The sequence below is a fragment of the Mustela putorius genome, unplaced genomic scaffold (genome assembly GCF_011764305.1).
Source record: "Mustela putorius furo isolate JIRA1106 unplaced genomic scaffold, ASM1176430v1.1 tig00001657_pilon_pilon_pilon, whole genome shotgun sequence".
NCBI lineage: Eukaryota > Metazoa > Chordata > Mammalia > Carnivora > Mustelidae > Mustela > Mustela putorius.
Genome location: NW_025421833.1, coordinates 227,997 through 246,401, shown reverse-complemented (window position 1 = coordinate 246,401; position 18,405 = coordinate 227,997). Strand labels below are relative to the sequence as shown.

The following is an 18,405-nucleotide window of genomic DNA, read 5'->3' as shown; positions in this document are numbered from 1 at the left end:
AACGCCGCCCAACAGATATCCTGATGTTAGCCTAGTGAACCCCACTTTGGACTTCCAACCTCCTAAACTCTAAGATAATTAATTTATATTCCTTTAACCCACCAAGTCTGTGGTAATTAGTTCCCAAAGTAATAGGAAACAAACACAGATTCCCATTTCCAACACTGCCCTGGAGGTCATAGCCTAAGTAATAAGAAAAAGAACTGAAGATAAATATCGGGGAGAAAAAAAAAAGCCATAACCATCATTAATTGCTGATATGTCTTCCAACCAGAAAATCAAAGAGAATTAATTATAATATCATGTTTATAACAGAGTTCATAGGTGTGCCACAAATGAGAGCAAATATAAAAAGAAATCACCTTCCCATATGCCAACAGTAACCAATTAAAAATGTGACAGGAAAGAAAAATTCTATGCCCAATTAAAATAAACCTACAAAATATCTAGAAATAACCCATTCAGAGATGAAAAACCTCAAAAAATGGTAAAAGTTTACTGAAAGACATTAAATAAATGGAATGATCTCAAAGATGCGCCGTGTCACTGAATGACATTTGTGTTTTCTCAAGCAGCAAATTCAATACAGTCTCAATCAAAAAGCCAACAGAGCTTTTTATAAAATGTGAGTCTAAATTTCACCTGAGGAGAACATGAGCAAGAAGAGTCCCACCACAAAACAACAAGGAAAAAGCAAAAACAGGGGGTCTAGATTTCTAAGATATCAAAATGACGTTATCACTCTAGGAAACCAAACAGTATGTTATTGTTATAAGACAGACAGATTGATCACTTTAACAGACCTGTAAATCCAGAAGTGTACCCCCTATGAATGGGAATATAGACTATGGCAAAAGTGGTATTTCAAATGAGTGGTGTTTTTAACTCACTGACTGAATCACTAATGAGCTACTTAGCAAATGGTATTGGACTATTAGTTATCCTCTTGGGGGGAAAAATGGATCCCTCTCTCCCATCATGTATGGAAAATACATTCTAGTTGATTTGTTAGGAGCTGGTAGTCTAGTGGGCTCCTTCTCCAACAGATCCTACTGCTTTGCCCAGAATGCAAGATCCAGGCCATTGCCCAGGGCCAGGTTTCCAATGAAAATCCTTGAGGGATGAAATGGCATCTCTTTCTGCTACAAAATGGGTGGTTCCTTGAGCTAAGTGCTCTTCTCCTGTCATGGAAAATGGTGCTCTCTGGGTCTTAGGGGCCAGGGGAAGAGAGCCAAACACTCTGAATCTTATGCTGCCCCTGTTTACGAGAAATAAAGTCCTTTGTCTCTGACCCACATGTCTCGCGTCCTCTGCTAGACTCCATGAAAATATAACAATGTAGGTAATTACCTAATAAGTAGATTATAATCAAAACCTAAGACCCGATAGGACTCAAAAACTAAATAGAAAGAAGTAAAAGTGTAGAATTATCAGAGGGAAATAGGGGCTATTATTTTTATGTCCTGGAGCTGAAAGAAAAACACTTCTAAAAAAGACACAAAATTTAGAAATTATAATTTTTAAAAGGGGTAGTAGATAGAAGACAAGTGTAGCTTGATGGAAAATATTTTTAACATATATTAAGATCATAAGATGAGAATACCTCCTAAAAATCAGTAAGAGCCTAATAGAAACGGGTAATGCACATAAATAGGCAGGCAATTCACAGAAAAAATATGTCACCAATAAATATGTAAAATGATCTTTACCTTTGCTATTAATAATAGAAATGCAAATTCAAATGAGAATGAGATAATCTTTCACCCATGAGACTAGAAAAATTAAAGACCGAATCTCCAGCATTAGTAAGGATATGGCAAAACACTCTTGGTTAGACTATAAATTGGGGCAGCTTTTTTGGAAAGCCATTTAACTGTATCTATTAAAAATTACATTAAAACGTTTTTTGAACTATGGACTTTTTTCTTTTTTTGCAAGCAAAACCATTTATTGAATTCTAGCATATAAAATGTAGAGCACAGCTGTTCGGCTAAAGTAGAGCTGGGGGTGCCGTCATGCTCCATCCCACCTCCAGTCACACTGCGTCCCTCCCCTGCCCCATGACACAACCAAGTCAGAACTCTGTGGGCACCAGGCCCCGGAACCACTGGGCCAGGCCGGTCTGTGAAATCTGTCACCTTTATTATTCCACGGCTAACATGGAAGTGTACTGTCAGACTTTGCTGTGCTGTGGGACCGCTCAGTAAAGGGAATCAGTCCCAGATAATCAGAGCTTTCCCCAGAGCACCGAGAATATTATTCCCAGATTTATCTCATCACTATGTTTGGAACGAGCAGAGGTGACATGGAGTATGAGAAACTGTTTGAGACAAAGAAAATCCCATCAATGTGAGGTTTATAAAAGCAGCTGGTGAGCCTGGTGCTTAATCAAGAAAAAAACAAATAAAGCTGACCTGGCAAGAAACCCCCCAATCAGGAATCATGGAACGAGTTCCTCAAGGAGCAAGAGAGAAGAAGTCTTCGCAAACGGTGCTCAGGTGGGAACTGAAAGAACAAATCCTCAAAGCATCTTATCTGCAATTTGTACAGAAAATTTGGAACTTTTTTTTTTTTTAAACCAGCTTCAGATGGATCAAACAAAACACCACCTGCCTGGATGCTAGGACTATCTGAAGACTCCAGAAGTCTTCAGAAGATTCCAGTATCCTCCAAAACCCTTGCCCAACTGTGTTCCTTCCTTATAGTTCCTCCCTACAGTTTCCTAAGGGGCTCCTCTTTTTTTGCAAGCAAAACCATTTATTGAATTCTAGCATATAAAATGTAGAGCACAGCTGTTCGGCTAAAGTAGAGCTGGGGGTGCCGTCATGCTCCATCCCACCTCCAGTCACACTGCGTCCCTCCCCTGCCCCATGACACAACCAAGTCAGAACTCTGTGGGCACCAGGCCCAACCACATGATCCTGTTTCTGCAAAGCCTGCCCCGGAGCCTCCTGCTGGGCTTCCCATCATCAAATGAGGCCCTGGACAATGGACCACAGAGGGCACCGTCAGGGCCTTGCTGGAGGCTGAGTGCAACGGGAGAAGCCCGTGAGCATCTCCCCAGGTTACTTCTTAGGACAGGGTTTCACTGAGCACTCACACGGGTAAGTCACTGAGCATTTCTCACCTTGAAGAAAATCATAAAATTCAGACATGTGGGCAATGAAAGAGTCACACGTTCTGACGTCCTAGGTGCTGACCTTCTACTCAGAGAAATGAGGAGATGTGCCAGCCACACCATTGCACCCCTGACGGATGCACGACCAGCAGTGGCCGAAGCCCACCGCCCACTCTGGGGAAGGGTCAGCGAGGCTGCCCGGGCTCACTGATCCGACGCCCAGGGCTTGAGAAGGTTGTTGAGCTAAAACGTGAGGGGGTTCTGCCCTTCAGAAGCTTATACTCCAGCCTAACAATGCGCACTTCAGTTGAGTCCCAAAGGGCCTGGTGTCAAGGACATGATACAGAAATCCTGAAGAACATGCAAAGCAGACGAGAAACCAGTGAAGGGAGCCTACGTGGAACTGATTTTGAGCTCCCCAGGTCTCTATGATGCTCAGCCTTGACCACACACTGACATCACTTGGGGGGGGGGTAATCCTCATGCTTGCCCCACCCCTTCAGGGTTCTGATGTCACTGGTCTGGACTAGGGGAGGGCATGGGCTACTATTTAAATATTTAGAAGTCCCCCCAGGAGATGTTAATGTGCAGCCATCCAGGTGATCCTGACAGACAAGAGGAATCTAGAACACTTGGCCCCTGGTGCTTAGTGCCAAAGGAGAAGTCTGAAATGGCCAGTGATTGGGGGATGAGAACCTCATCTCACAACAGCCACTTCATGGGTGTAGCAGGAGTGGAAGGTCAAGTGGCAGTGGGGTGGTGGGGGCCACAGAGTTCAGTGTCATTGGTGACAGAAAGTTCTGGAGCTTGTGCGTGAATGCAAGAGAAGACCGGGTGACAGAGGGTGAAGGGTGAAAAAGGCAGGAGAGAATTTAACCTTGTTTTTGTTCTTTAAGAAGAGAAACTTGAAAATATTATTCATCCATATGAAGGAGGAAATCCTACCATTTGTGACAACATGGATGGACCTTGAGGGCATTATGCTAAGTGAAGTCAGTCAGAGGAAAGCAAATACCATATGATCTTATATACATAAAATCTGAAAAACCAAGCTCATAGATACAAAGAACAGACTGGTGGGTGCTGGGGTGGGGGTGGGGGACATACAAAATGGGTGAGTGGACAAAAGTCACCAACTTCGTGGAGCCTCTTTGGAGAACAGTATGGAGATTCCTCAAGAAATTAAAAATAGAACTTCCCTATGACCCTGCAATTGCACTACTGGGTATTTACCCCAAAGATACAGATGTAGTGAAAAGAAGAGCCATCTGTACCCCAATGTTTATAGCAGCAATGGCCACGGTCACCAAACTATGGAAAGAACCAAGATGCCCTTCAATGGATGAATGGATAGAGAAGATGTGGTCCATATACACTATGGAGTATTATGCCTCCATCAGAAAGGATGAATGCCCAACTTTTGTAGCAGCATAGATGGGACTGGAAGAGATTATGCTGAGTGAAATAAATCAAGCAGAGAGAGTCAACTATCATATGGTTTCACTTATTTGTGGAGCATAACAAATAGCATGGAGGACAAGGGGTGATAGAGAGGAGAAGGGAGTTTGGGAAAATTGGAAGGGGAGGTAAACCATGGACTCTGAAAAACAATCTGAGGGGATTGAAGTGGCAGGGGGGTGGGAGGTCGGGGTACCAGGTGGTGGGTATTATAGAGGGCACAGATTGCATGGAGTACTGGGTGTGGTGCAAAAATAATGAATACTGTTATGCTGAAAATAAATAAAAAATAAAGTTAAATAAATAAATTTAAAAAAAAGTCACCAACTTCCAGTCATAGATAAACAAGTCATGGGATGTAACGTAAGACATGTGACTCTAGCTAACAATACTGTATTGCTTACTTGCAAGGTGCTAAGAGAGAAGATCCTAAAAATTCCACCACAAAATAAAAGGTTTGTAACATAATAAAAATACATATGGGGATGCACATTAACTAAACTTACGGAGGCGATCATTTTGTAATATATACAAATACTGAATCATTATGAAAGTAATACAAAGTTATAGGTTAGTTATAGCTCAACTGTTTGAAAAAGGAGAGAAACTTGAGCTATGTACATACAGGACAGGAAGATCTGGGTAGAAAGAGAGCTTGAAAAACCAGCCAAAGGGACATCCAATTAATCAAAGTCCCACAGAGACAGGGAAGGGTAGTCTAGACTAGAGTACAGATGTGCTGCTTTTCTCTTGTGTGGAAAAACACAAAAAGGGAATGAACCTTTATTTTTTTAAGATTTGTTTATTTGAGAGAGAGAGAGGGTGTGTGAGTGCAAGCTTGAGGGCGGGGGAGGCAGAGGGAGAGAGAGAGACCATCTCCAGCAGACTCCATGCTGAGTGCAGAGCCAGGTGCGGGGCTCGATCTCATGACCCTGAGATCACAACCTGAGCCAAAAGCAAGAGTTGGATGCTCAACCGACGGAGCCACCCAGGAGCCCTGGGAACAGACCTTTATTAAGTATTCATTTTGCTAGAGACCAGGCTAGGTAGTTCTAATAAATGGTTTCATTTCATCTTTCCAGCAAACCCACCAGGACTCTTGTGACACAGAAGTTCCTGTGTCTAGAATCCCGGGGATTTAGCTGTTCTGTATTCGTGCTATTTCCAAATGTAGAGTTCCCAATGGTCACAAAGCCTCCTTATGGGCCCAGCACAATTTATTATGGCAAGAAATAGCTACATAAACCGTCCAACTTAAAAATAAAGAAAAACAACTGACAAAAATACAAAATCTTGGTGCCTGTACCAATGGTTTTCTCACATACCTGAGAGCCATGTTGTGGGTGGCCGTTCCCAGAGCTCTCCACCCCAGGATGCACAGGACAAAGGACAGGGTCACTAAAGCAGAGTCCTCATCACTGTCCAGGTTCTTGGAGGGCTGGAAGAGCAAGGATGTTAATTCAGCTTTCCCAGGGATTCCATCACACAGCGACACAGAGTCATATCTCGGGGGGGCTTTGTAAGTCAGCCATTGGGGTCACTTGGTCCCGTAGCGTGACCCAGGGATGGGGGAACTCTCTGATTCCTGAAACACTCTCTCCTGTGGTTGGAGAGGGAAAAAAATGAAATGAGGGAGCTACTTTTGAGAAGCTGTCATTGTCCTTGGTTTCATTCCTAAGAGGCTGTGTTCATCTCCAAGTGTCCTCAGTGCGGGAACAATAATGTTATGAGACCCAACTGTGGGAGTGGGTTGAACCATCTTGATTGCTAAACAGATTGGTTCCCCGGTCCATGATTCAATACCCTGCATTTTGGCACAGATAATCCTTTTTATATGGAAATCTCAAAAAGCAGCTCTACACAAAGAGGTTTCCAGAGCTTCAAATCCATGCCAAAGGCTTAAAATTGCACTAACCCTGAGCACAGCATAGAGGGAAATATACCTTCCAAGTCTCCTTCGCTGGAGACAGGGTATATGGATTCTTCCTTTAAAATTCTGCTTACGTGTTAAACAAACACTTATCCTAACACCAATGTTCTTGCTGCCCTATTTGATCATTGTCTACCATACAGCCTAAGCAGGAATGGACTTTAGAAAATGTTCCTCATGTTTCAAATTTAACCCAACGCCTCCAGCCCCGCTTCCCTGACCCACCTCCTGTCTCTTCCGTGCACAGTACTGAATCCATTCTAGATATACGTTGCAGAAGCTGGTGCGGGTTATCCCCTGGAGACACGGGAGGTAGTCATCATCCACGTTAATGTTGAAGATGGCAAGGTCACGCTCAATGTAATGCCACTTGGAAAAAGGCTGCAAGGACTTCAGAAGGGATTCCTTTTTGATCCAGGAGAGAAGTTTGGGGGACGTTACCATATATTAGATTATGCTCTGCAGAGAGAAAGCTAGATTATGAGCCCTTCTAGCCAGTCTAAAGACAGAATTTTTTATTTATTATATCTCATAAAATCAGTCAGTGTCAGAGATTGACATGTGGTGTCACTGTGCTTCCTGCTAGGTTTTTTGTAAAGATTTATTTATTCATTTATTTGAGAGAGAGAGAGCACGTGAACAAGGATGAGTGGGGGGAGGGGCAGAGGGAGAGGGAGAAACAGACTTCCAGATGAGCAGGGAGCCAGGTGGGGCTCGATCCCAGGACCCTGGCATCACGACCTGAGCAGAAGGCAGAGGCTTAACTGACTGAGCCACATAGGTGCCCCTTTCCTGCTAGATGTAATGCGTAGAACTCACCTGAGACATTCTAAAATGTCCTCTCTTATGGGTCACCACAGGGATGAGGGAAGTGAGAACAGAACGCTAATGGAATGTGCCAGAACAGAAGTTCCGGAGTGAAGAAGAATGACAGCCAGCCTGATCCTTTCTGAGAGAGACACACAAAAGGGCCCTTGGGATACTGCAGGCTTCCTTGGATGCCCAGCTGTGTCTGATCCGACTGAAAGAGATGGAGGCAAACCCTCTTCCAGGACCCCAATCCAGGAGTGTTCAATGAACGAAAACACCAAAGTTCTTACGGAAAGTACTTATGACGAGGCACTGTCGAAACACACATGCACATGTAATCCCGGGTGCCCAGACAGTGGACATCTGCGATGCCTTCCAAAATAACCCGTGTTCTCCCACCATCAGACACGCCACTTAGGAATCCCAACTGGTGAAAATGTCACCCTTAGGCCTTCTCCTTCTGAGTCACAGCTTTATAGAAAGCCATCTTGTAGCTCATGAATGAACTCATCCTTCAGAAAGGCTAGCTCCAGGCCGGGAGAAGTCCAAGCACAGCAGAGAACGTGAAACTCCAGCTCCGGTACGGGTGCCTCTGCATGGGTGGGAGCATACCCTCCCTGCAACCTTCTCTGTGCTCTACTACTATGGGCGAACGGACGTGGTGCTCACAGCACTGAGGCTGGGCTCCCCTCCCCCAGCAGCCACCCCCCCCCCCCCCCAGCCTGGCTCGTATCTCACCTGGGAATCACCAGCATGGGGGGCGCTTGGTGCCAGGAGGCAGTGCTGCATGCTCTCGTGGCCCCAAACGCTTAGCCAATGGCCTTATCTGATTGTACACACATGTTCCTCCAAAGGGAGGTGACAAACAGGAATGCACACAGCGTGGGCCTGGCCAGGGCATGGGGACTATCACCTGTGACCACAGTGGGAAGACTCTTCCGGGCAGCCTCCTGCCCTCTCGCCTGCTCTTCCCTCCCCTGGGCTGGGATGTGGAATCTAGAGAACCAAGGTTGGAGGTTACTAAGGAGGGTCTGGTCTCAGGGTCTGAGGAGTCTGAGCAGGTGACGGGACAGACATGCGTGGTCCCCGGATTAGGGCCAAATCACCGCAAAGGCCTGACTCAGCCGTTCTCGGTTGTTGGGACTGCCGGCAGCCTGGACCCTGGGAAGGTCAACCCGTGGCTCATGACGTGTGGCCTTCCTCTGCAGCATATTCCCTACTAGGCTTCACAGCCCACCCGACCCCAATGGGGAGAACAGGGGACCCCAAATGACATCTGCGGTTCTCACTATCCCATTTCTGCAGCACTGCACCCAGGACAGCCCTGCTGGCCTGGAGAAGTCCCTTCTGTGACTTTTCCCTAAGGAAAGAGGGACAGAGAGGGAGGGAAGAAGGCAGAGGCCCAGGAAGCTGAGAGTGGGAGGCGGGAAGGACAGAGCTGCAGCGGAGCCCAAGTCTCTTCGTTATTTTGAGGCTTAAAATGAGTGAGTGTGCACGAAGGACTCAGCGCGAGGCCTAGTGTCTTTGCCTTACCCCCCAGGAGCTGAGGCGTGGGGAGGCCACAGTGGTCTGGAGCAGTGCCGAGGCCATGGATGACATCAGGGGCCAGGAGACAGCTGAGTCTATGGTTCTCGAGCCAATCTACTTGCTGGCAGGATAATTTAGAGCCCATAGGAGGCAGGCAGTGCAAGCAGTTGACCCAAAGCTACAAGCAGGAGGGGACCCATGACCGTGGCCAGAGGCACGATGTCTCTGTCGATGGTGACAAAGGCCACAAAGAAACTGGGTCTGCGTGAACATCTGGCTCTAGAAACATCTGGTCTAGTTTTTCCCAGTATGTCCTAATCCATGTACCAGACAGGAACAACAAAAAAAACTCAAAGAAGTTTACCTTTTCATCCACTTCTAGGGAGAGAATGGAAATCATCCCTCAGCCGAGGAAGTCAGAATAGTGAATGAGGACTTCGAATCCCAGAGGCTAAAACTTCCTCCCCCAGGTCTGGCAAAATCTTGCAGTGTCGACTTCCCAGCACACCCTGCAGCTTGGCTCCCCCTCCTCTGCCCCGGCCCCCCTCCCCTCCCTCCACCAGGGCATGAGGAGAATCGATTCCTTTCACCCAGAGAACACAGAACATGCCCAATCCTTGCAAACCATGCCCCGCTTCACTTGACGTAGGCAGAAATTCCGTGAGGGAGACAGAGTCAGTGAACAGTGTGAAATCCTTCAGAATCTGTCAGGATGGAATGGGTACAGCACTAAGTAAACCTGATAAGTGAGTATGGGGAAAATGAGTCGATGACAAGGAACCTGATCCATGTTGAAAGCAAGACCTCTTCTGAATGCGTTCACCATATCTGTCCTCCAGCAGGGATTCTCCCGGTTCCTCATTTTAATTGTAGAATCGACCTGTTCTATCAGACAATTGCCCTGTGCACATTCTAGGAGAGGGGCCCTGGCAGGAAGCTCCACGTATCCGGGTTTCACGCTCCCCATTTTGCAAGGTAAGCGATAAGCCCCTCTCCTTTCTGAAAGGCCTGGACGGGAACAATGGCAGCGGGAAAACCCAGCCCTCATGGAAAGCTGATTTCTTGACTGCAAAGAGGGTTTTGAACACTAATAAACCGAGGGGAGGCGGAGGAGGCACCAGAGAAAACCTCCAGTCATCAGGAAGGAAATGATTTCAAATATATTCATAGAGGGTGGCAGAACTGACCCAGTTTATTAGGAGATTAAAAAAAAATCCTTTGTGTAATGGAATGATTCCAAGCTTTTCTTCCTTCTTGATTTGCCTACCCAATAGAAGTAATAATAGTCATGACACAAAGAAAGAAACTCTGAGCTCTTGAAACTTGAAGCAGCCCAGCACAACAAAGGTCATTTTGTTTACCACGTAACCAAGGCTATAGAATAAAACACTCATTAGTTTTTACCCTAAAATGCTGCTTCTCCTGCCACTCAGCACTCCTGACACTTTCTTTAACTAACTCCACGGGGTGATAAGCCCAGGTTCTGAGCTACCCCTTACCAAAGGGCGGGCAAGCCCTGAGTGCCGTATTTAGAGAAAGCCTCACTGGAACAGTCCCGTCGGTGGTGACGTGAATTAACAGGACGTGCCAGGAGGACCCATATGCCCCCAAGTCTCAGCCCCTCCTGAGCACCGACTCGGAATTTAAGAGAAATCTGTTTCTATGGAGCACAAATATGTCTGTAGTCACTCCCAAGCCTCATTGTGTATTAAATCACTTAGGAGAGTAATTTAAAAATACAGGTGCTAAGGCCCTTCCCCAGGCCCAGGGAATTGGAATTTCAGGGCAGGACATGCAAATCCATAATTAGCAGCATATTCAGGGAGTGGGTTGCCACAGGGCTGCCCCCGGCTCGTGAGGAGACCCCACAAGAGAATGCACCATCGCTCTGTGTGCCTCTCCCACCCCACCCGAAACTCTCATGTTGGCATCAGCCCCCTTTTTTGGAAAAAAGAGTTAAGGACATTGTTCTCCCACAAACTAAATACTACCTGGCAGATTCCAAGGGTGGTCAGGGCTCCTTCAGCCTCGCCGTTTGCATATTATCCTGGACTTCTTTCTCAGATTTCAAATTGCCATTTTAGAAAACATACAGGAGGGCACCTGGGTGGCTCAGTGGGTTAAGCCACTGCCTCCAGCTCAGGTTATGATCTCAGGGTCCTGGGATCAAGTCCGGCATTGGGCTCTCTGCTCAGTGGGGAGCCTGCTTCCTCCTCACCCTGCCAGCCTCTATGCCTACTTGGGATCTCTTTCTCTCTGTCAAGTAAATAAATAAAATCTTAAAATCTTAAAAAAAAATGCAAGGAATTGGGAGACATGTTTCTTGGAGTTAGGAGAGGAGGGAAGTGAGTATCAATTTACTTACTAGTGCACGGGAGGGATTTATTAAGAAGCAGGCCCCGGAGGGTGCCCCCAAGGCCTCTGGAAAAGCCAAGAGGGTAAACCCAGAAAAAGTATATCCTTCCTTCTCCCTCACTCTTGGTGACTTGCTCTGTGGCCACCCACATGCCTGGCTCCTGGGAAGGCTGTCTCTGGGGGGTCCCAGTTCACAGAGATGTGGCTCAGTAGTGAACCCCATTCTCAACACAAAGACCTACAGTGGGCCGATCAGACTGTCACCAACATCTGAATCCCATCTGTGTAGACTGCTGTGGCCCAGACCCAGGACCCATGTTACCTTTGTTCATTTAGTCCAAAAAAATGCCCTGGACACCGCCCTATGCAAGTCATCACACTGAACCCTGGGGACCCAGAGAGGAGTCCGGTGCGTGCAGCTCCTGTGCTGAGGGAGCTGCTACAGGGTGAGTAGCAGAGATTTCAGAGCAGGGCGAGGTGAATGTCTGCACAGCCCCAGGGGAGCTTGTGTGCAGAGGGGCAGTGGGGGTAGCTGGAGGATACCTGGCGGGGTGGGGGCAGGGACCACAGGGAATGTGTGTGCAAAGGCGGGGGTGGGGAGGATGGGGCAGAGTGGAAACCACCGCAAACAACACGGGGGCTCTGGGCAGTTTCTGTGTGGGTTCCAGGCTGCCCAGAATGCACATTCCCCACCCCGCTCAGCTGACATGGACAAGCTTCTAACCACCAGGATACAACAGGGACCTACTGTGGCTGCTGCCAGGAGCCTTTCTCGGGGACCACAGGTGCATGCCTGTGGATTTCCTTTCCATCCTTTTAAGCTTCCATCTAGGAGCACGAAGTCTCCAAAGTGGTGCAGCAGGTAGCAGAAGGAACCCAGGTGCCTAGGACTTCCCGGCACGGAGCTGCCACCCCCTTCCTCGTTCACTTGTGAGACAGACAGACTTCTCACAGGAGCGTACCACGGCTCTTTCAGGACCCACTGACAAATCCAGGTTTGGCTCTGGAAGAAAACGTCTTGCAGCCTAGTTCATAAAGCCGAGGGAGTGAACTGTGGGGTCAGAAGGCAGAAGCTCACAGCTCCCCGATCTGCTTTCCAAATCTCCCCCCACGTATATGAGACTGGGTGAAACACTGATGGTTTGGGTGGGGTAGGATGGAAACTTGTGCATCAAGGTGGTGACCATGAGCCAAAGACCCTTTCTTACAGAGTCTGTGCAGGAGAGCATGTCACGAACATTTCTCATTGCAACTGCCTGGGGATGTGATAATTAACGAGTTACTTAACCTTCTGACTTTTTGCAACCTGTCTTCGATTTCCTGTAAACCTTAGCGGTACTGGTGCACGCGTGGGACCCTCCTCAGTAGCTATTCCAAGTCTCGAAATGTCTTCCTTTCCAGTTGGTGGAAACCCCCGAAGCTCCAAGCCCCCGTGTTCTCTTTCTGTTTCGCATTTCCTCATCTCTGCCGGACCCCCTCTTTCAGCCTCAGCGGGTGGGCATCTGGGATCGCAGATGGATGAGCATCTCCGTGGGAAAAGGCATTAAGATGTGGGCCCCTCTGAGGCCAGGCTGCAGGGCTCCCGCAGGCAAAGTGCTCCCACAGAGCAGGAGCCAACACAAAGACCTCCTCAGCCTTGGCTGCTCCCCCCTGTCCCTCCCACTTTGGAAAATGCTGTCACCCCCCTGGCCCTTTGCACCCTCACTCAAAGCTCACACTCGTTCTCTGGGAGACTCAGCTGCAAACAGGGACATTTTCTGAGGTTGGAGCGGTGGTGCAGACATGGATACTGAGCTACAGGCAAAGGATGCTCTTGTCTCCACCCAAGTGAGGACGAAAGGCTGTCGAAACTAATCCTAACTGGGCCATTTCGCTCTACTTTTGGGGCTTTCCTATTAATAGGCTCCTATTATAAAACCATTCTGGTTCTAGGGTTTTCCTATTAATAGGTTCCTATTATAAAACCATTCTGGTTCTAGAGTGGAAATGGCTGAGCATCTAAATCAATACTTGGGACACATAACCACGGAGGCCTGGAGATGTCTGGACACTGCCATTTACAATGCCCCCTCACCAGGACTCAGCTGGGTTAGAACAGATGAAACAGATCCGGGTAAGAAAAGGAACTCCCTGTGAGTGTCCAGACTTAGACAGTGACTCGGGCCATGAACCCCAAGCAAAACAAAAGCCCTAGAGGATTTTTCACAAAACCAGTGGTTCCCAAACCTAGCGGGGGCTCTGATTCAGAAGATACTGGGAAGCTTCAGAATCCAGCTTTTTGCAAAACTCAGGAGCCCCTTGACCCAGCCCAGAACTATTCCTCAGACAAGCATCCAGGGCCCAGGGCAGCAATACCTTGATGTAGTAGCGAATGAGGATCCTCCAGAGGTCGAACACCTGCAGCATGGTGGCTGCGCTGTTGTCTACGATGCTGCAGCCCTCCAGGATGTACTGAGTCCGTGTGATCTCCCAGGTGAGCCAGCGGAGGTGAAAGGACAGCAGGTGTGGCAGGTGGCCGGGCTGGCAGCAACAGCAGCCTCTGTCCTCCTCGTCGCCTTCCATGATGGCCTCGACCTCCCTCTGCTGGCAGTAGGTTCCTAGCAGAGGACAGACAGGATGGAAGTTATACAAGGAGTCATTGGGTCACGTCGGTTCAGAATGGACTTTCCCCTTGGACTCGTTAGAGGGGAAGATGCTAGAGAAAGTCTGGGAATCAGTGTTTAATTCTTTAATTTCCATGTGAGTTGCAAAGCTCATCGTCACTAATTCCTGTCTTCATTCGTATTCATTCTTATGGCCATCTCCTCCCCAATTTGTGTGTGTGTTAGAGGAGACAGGTTTCATGGTGCTCAAGACACCAATGGCTGAAATGTGGGATGGTTATGTCCTTGAGTTCCCCTTTCCAGAAACACACAGGTCGCAGCTGAGTGCGTAAGAGGTTACGTAAAGGTGGCAGGTGGAGATGTCTAAGAGTGCGTAGGAGCCTGCTCAAGAATTTTCAGGAAGGTATGCTTCCTCCTTGCTGCTTTCTCTAGAAGAACTCCATTGCCTAACTCTGCGGGCACACCACACATGCTACCCAGTCTCGAAAGTCACCTCACTTCACGTGTCTGAGGGCAGCATGTGGGGGCCCCCAGGTACACTACCAAAGGAATTCACTCCAAAAACAGGAGACGATTATGGGTGTCAACCACATCTGAAAAAGAGACAGCCTATCTTCCTCAACATCTCTGTCAATGATTTGAAGGGAAGCACACACAGTATGCCTATGACATGGTTCCTGGTACCACCTGCAAGGCAGAGCCGAAACCTAAAGTCATCTCTGCAGATGGGCGGGAGGACTGAAGGTGACCTCCTGAAAGTTAATAAAATACATGAGGTAGCCCGCATGTAGTTTCAAAAAACCAGCCACAGGGTTTGTGAATATCTAGTAGTGCATTTAACAAACACTTCAGTTGATTGTATGTATGAACCAGAAGTAGGAAAAGAGAAAGATCCTATGTGGAATGGGTTGAGAAGCCCTTGGATGTTTTTAGCTTAGGAGAAATGGAGTCTGATTTCTGTCAGAGGAGATCATGCTGGCTGCTGTTCAGAGAATGGGCTGGAGAGGGATGAGGGGTGGGAGCCGTGGCATCAGGGAGCTGCTAGCTAACACAGATGAGACAGCAGTGATTTGGACAAAGGCCGTTGGGGGAGGCAGGGAGAAGTGATTGGGTTCTGGATCTCTCTGAAGGTAGCCTGATAGCATTTGTGAAACAATTTGGATATGAGATGTTGAAAAGATAGACAAAGAATGGTGTGAGGGGTTCTGACCTGAACGAGGTGTAAAGTGAAATTATGCTTCACAGAAGAGGTAAGATTGCAGGGGTGGGGCAGGGGGAGCGGCCTCTGGACGGGCAGATGGAAAGACAGGGAATTTTCTTTTGTCTATGTGAAGTTTTAGCTGTTCACTATTAATCAAAACGGAGATGTGGGCAGACAGTTGGATGAAGAAATCCGAAGTTCAAGGGAAAAGTTCTGGTGGAGATTCATAACATCTGAGAGAATTATCAGGAGAGAGGAGCTATTTAAATTAACCTGTGGAGAGGGGAGAGGTCCTAGAGCTGAGCCCTGAGCATTCCACTCAGAGGCTGGGAGCGTGAGGTGCTACCAAAAAAAAAACGACTGAATAGAAGTGGCCTATGAGATCATAAGAAAACCAGAACATAGCAAAAGCAAGTTAACAAAGAAAATAAAGAGTTTCAAGGAAGAGGGAACATCAGCTATGCTAAATGATGCTTAGAGGTCAAATTACAAGAGGAATTAACTGTTAGATTTGACAATACAGAGGCGAACGATAATCTTTGCAAGAGGTTTCGGTGTCATGATGGATGGGGGAGGGGATGGCCACTTGAGCAAACTCAAAACAGTGGGAGAGAAAAAAGCAAGGTCAGTTAGTGGAGGCAACACTTCTGAGTAGTTTAAAAATATGACTTTATTATATTTTTTACACGTATGTCGGATCGCTTGCTATTGTCCCAGAGATCACTGGTTTCTGTTCCTTTAAACTTTTTATTATTTGCATCAGTTTGAACAGTTTCTTTTGCCTTGTCTTCAAGTCCACTGATCTTTTCTTTTATCCTCTAAATGTTTCACCTCAGACATTGCATTTTATTCACTTTTAGAATTTCTCTTTTTTCCTGCTGGTAGTCTCCATCAGATCATTCATTATGATCATTTTTCCTCTGACTTCCTAACAATATTAATAACTCTTTGAAACTTGTTTTCTTTTCCCTTCAACCTCTTTGGCTGTGTTTCTATTTATTGTTTTCTTTTCCTGGGATCACTTTTTTCAGCGTTTTTTCATATCTAGAAACTTATATTACACGCTGGATACTGTTGATGCTCTAGTATTGACTGTCTGGACTTTTCTGTTATGTTCTATTAAGTCGTTAGTTTGTTTGCACATCTGCTTGATTCTTCTGAAACTCCTACTTAATCTTGAGAGTTTCTAGAGTAGACGTCTAGCGCAACGATATCTCTACTCCTGCAGCTTGGTCTTTCCAAGGTCCCGGTTGAATTCCTGGGATGTTCGACAAGGTTTCTCCACTGCATGACTGGAAGTGCTACACCTCGGCTCTGTTCGACCTCTATATCCTCCAGTGAGCTCACACCTCCAGTGAGTTCACACCTCTCCAGTTACTATTCTCTGCCATGACTCGCCTCCAACTTTTAGCAGGTGAACATTTACCCAATCACTAATGAGGATCCCTGTACAGATCTCTGCAGGACCTTCTCTGTGAAATTTGCTCTTATCCACTCCTCTGACCCACAAAGTCCAGCTTTATTAGTGATCCAGAACTCAGATTCTGCCTCGCTAGCTCAGTCCAAGAACTGTACTCTGTTTGGATGCAGCCTCCCCCTTCTACACATAAGAAAGGGCCTCCAGGAGGAGAGCAAGGGTAATGTTAGGGAGATTTCAGTGTCTTCTTTCTCCCAGTTGACTGAATATATATATATCTTTCCCCAGTTTTGTAATTGTTTATGGCAAGAAGGATAATCCAGGACCTGTTAGTCAGTCATGGCTGAAAGGGCAACTCTCTGGATCCTTCGACATGTCTTCTGAGACAATTCTAACATGAGAACTCTCCCTATGTCCATTTCCATACCATTCACTTTTTCCAAGACCCCACAGTGCCTGGTACTTAGTGGGTGCTAACATCCCTTCAGGTGAGATGCCTGAATGAATGAATGACTGAATAAATGAAAGAGAGATGTGAATCCCGATCATTGCATGCACGGTATTGAAAAAATGCTCAGCAAATGACATTATGCACGTGGCTGATAAATCCAGTGTCAGTACTAAGCTGCTCTACAGTACGAATGAGATGGTCCTGATGGGTCAGAGATGGAAAACTACAACCTTCAAATAATAACATACCCATGGAACTCTTAGGAAAATGGGCAATGAGATGGGAGTTGACCAGGAAAGGGATGGAGCAGGTTGTGTAATGCAAAGTGTAACAGTGAAGATCTGATCCCAGATCTTGTGACTCTGCTTGTCTTTCCCCAAGACTTAACTGCTTTTGGGTATTGGCTGAAAACACTCTTTTTAAAAACATTTCCAGGATCTCTTAGCTCATCTGCAATATCAAACTGGTAGAGATGTATATAAATACATCCCTGAACTATAAACAGTGAGTAAGTCCGACTGCATGCTCTGGGCCTTCCAGAATGAGCAACGACCATGGAGTCCTAACCAATCGTCCACCGGGCCCCTAGGACTGTGGCCACTAGACTCTGAGGATGGGGGATGTCTGGTCCCACCAAATGGCACACTGACCACCCTGGAGTTCTCCCAGCAAATCATATAATTCAGCAAGAAACTCTCGTTCCATGAAGAAGTGAGACTGTTCTTAGGCTACACAAGGAGGAAGCAGAGAGGAGGATTTTCACCTCAAATAGGTTAGCAAAACTGGTTAAATGCCATGTCCCCCCAGATCTGCATTTCTTTACAATTTCTCTCTCTGTGAGAGACTGGATGTCAGGGTTGGTTTTCTCTCCCCTTACATCAAACAAACTGGAGTGTGTGTGTGTGTGTGTGTGTGTGTGTGTGTGTGTGTGAGTGCAATGCAGAGTTTAGACTTCCACCACGTGAATGAGGTAAGTAAAACCACACACCATGAAGAATGACACCGATAAAAGGACAGGTGGGGACACAGTGCGCCATGAAGGACCACCATCCACAGAGACATTGTAACTGCTGTGGGATTTTAATAAACACTCAGTTAAGGTAGGTCCCAGCACCTTCTCTTAGGAAACACCTTTTGTTCCTTTTACAGGATCGTACTGTAAAAGAAGAGGAAACTAAAAGACCCAGTATCTTCCATACGTGCACTAATTTGCTGCTCACGGGCAAGTCAGGACCCCAGTCTTCTCGGAGAGGCTCATGCGGTTCAGAGCGTGTCCCCTCCAAAGGGAGCACCAGAGGCCAACTGTCCCCACACTGTGACCTCTTGCACCATCCGTGTCAATGAATGATGAGTGGGCTGGCTGTTTCACTCTGCGTTTCCACTGAAACTGACTCCTCACATTTTTTCTATCACAGTGTTCTCATGATCTAAGTCAGTGGGCCACAGGAAGGCATTCAGTAAATAATTTTTGAATTATTTTGACAGTGTCCTAGGGTCTTAGTTCTGATAGACAAGAATGCCTACTTTAAGCAGCA

General features: G+C 46.9%; 1 pseudogene; it reads right to left on the bottom strand.

The window, feature by feature from the left end:
* LOC123394182 overlaps window positions 1–18,405 on the bottom strand; it is a 72,818-nt pseudogene that overhangs the window by 20,203 nt on the left and 34,210 nt on the right.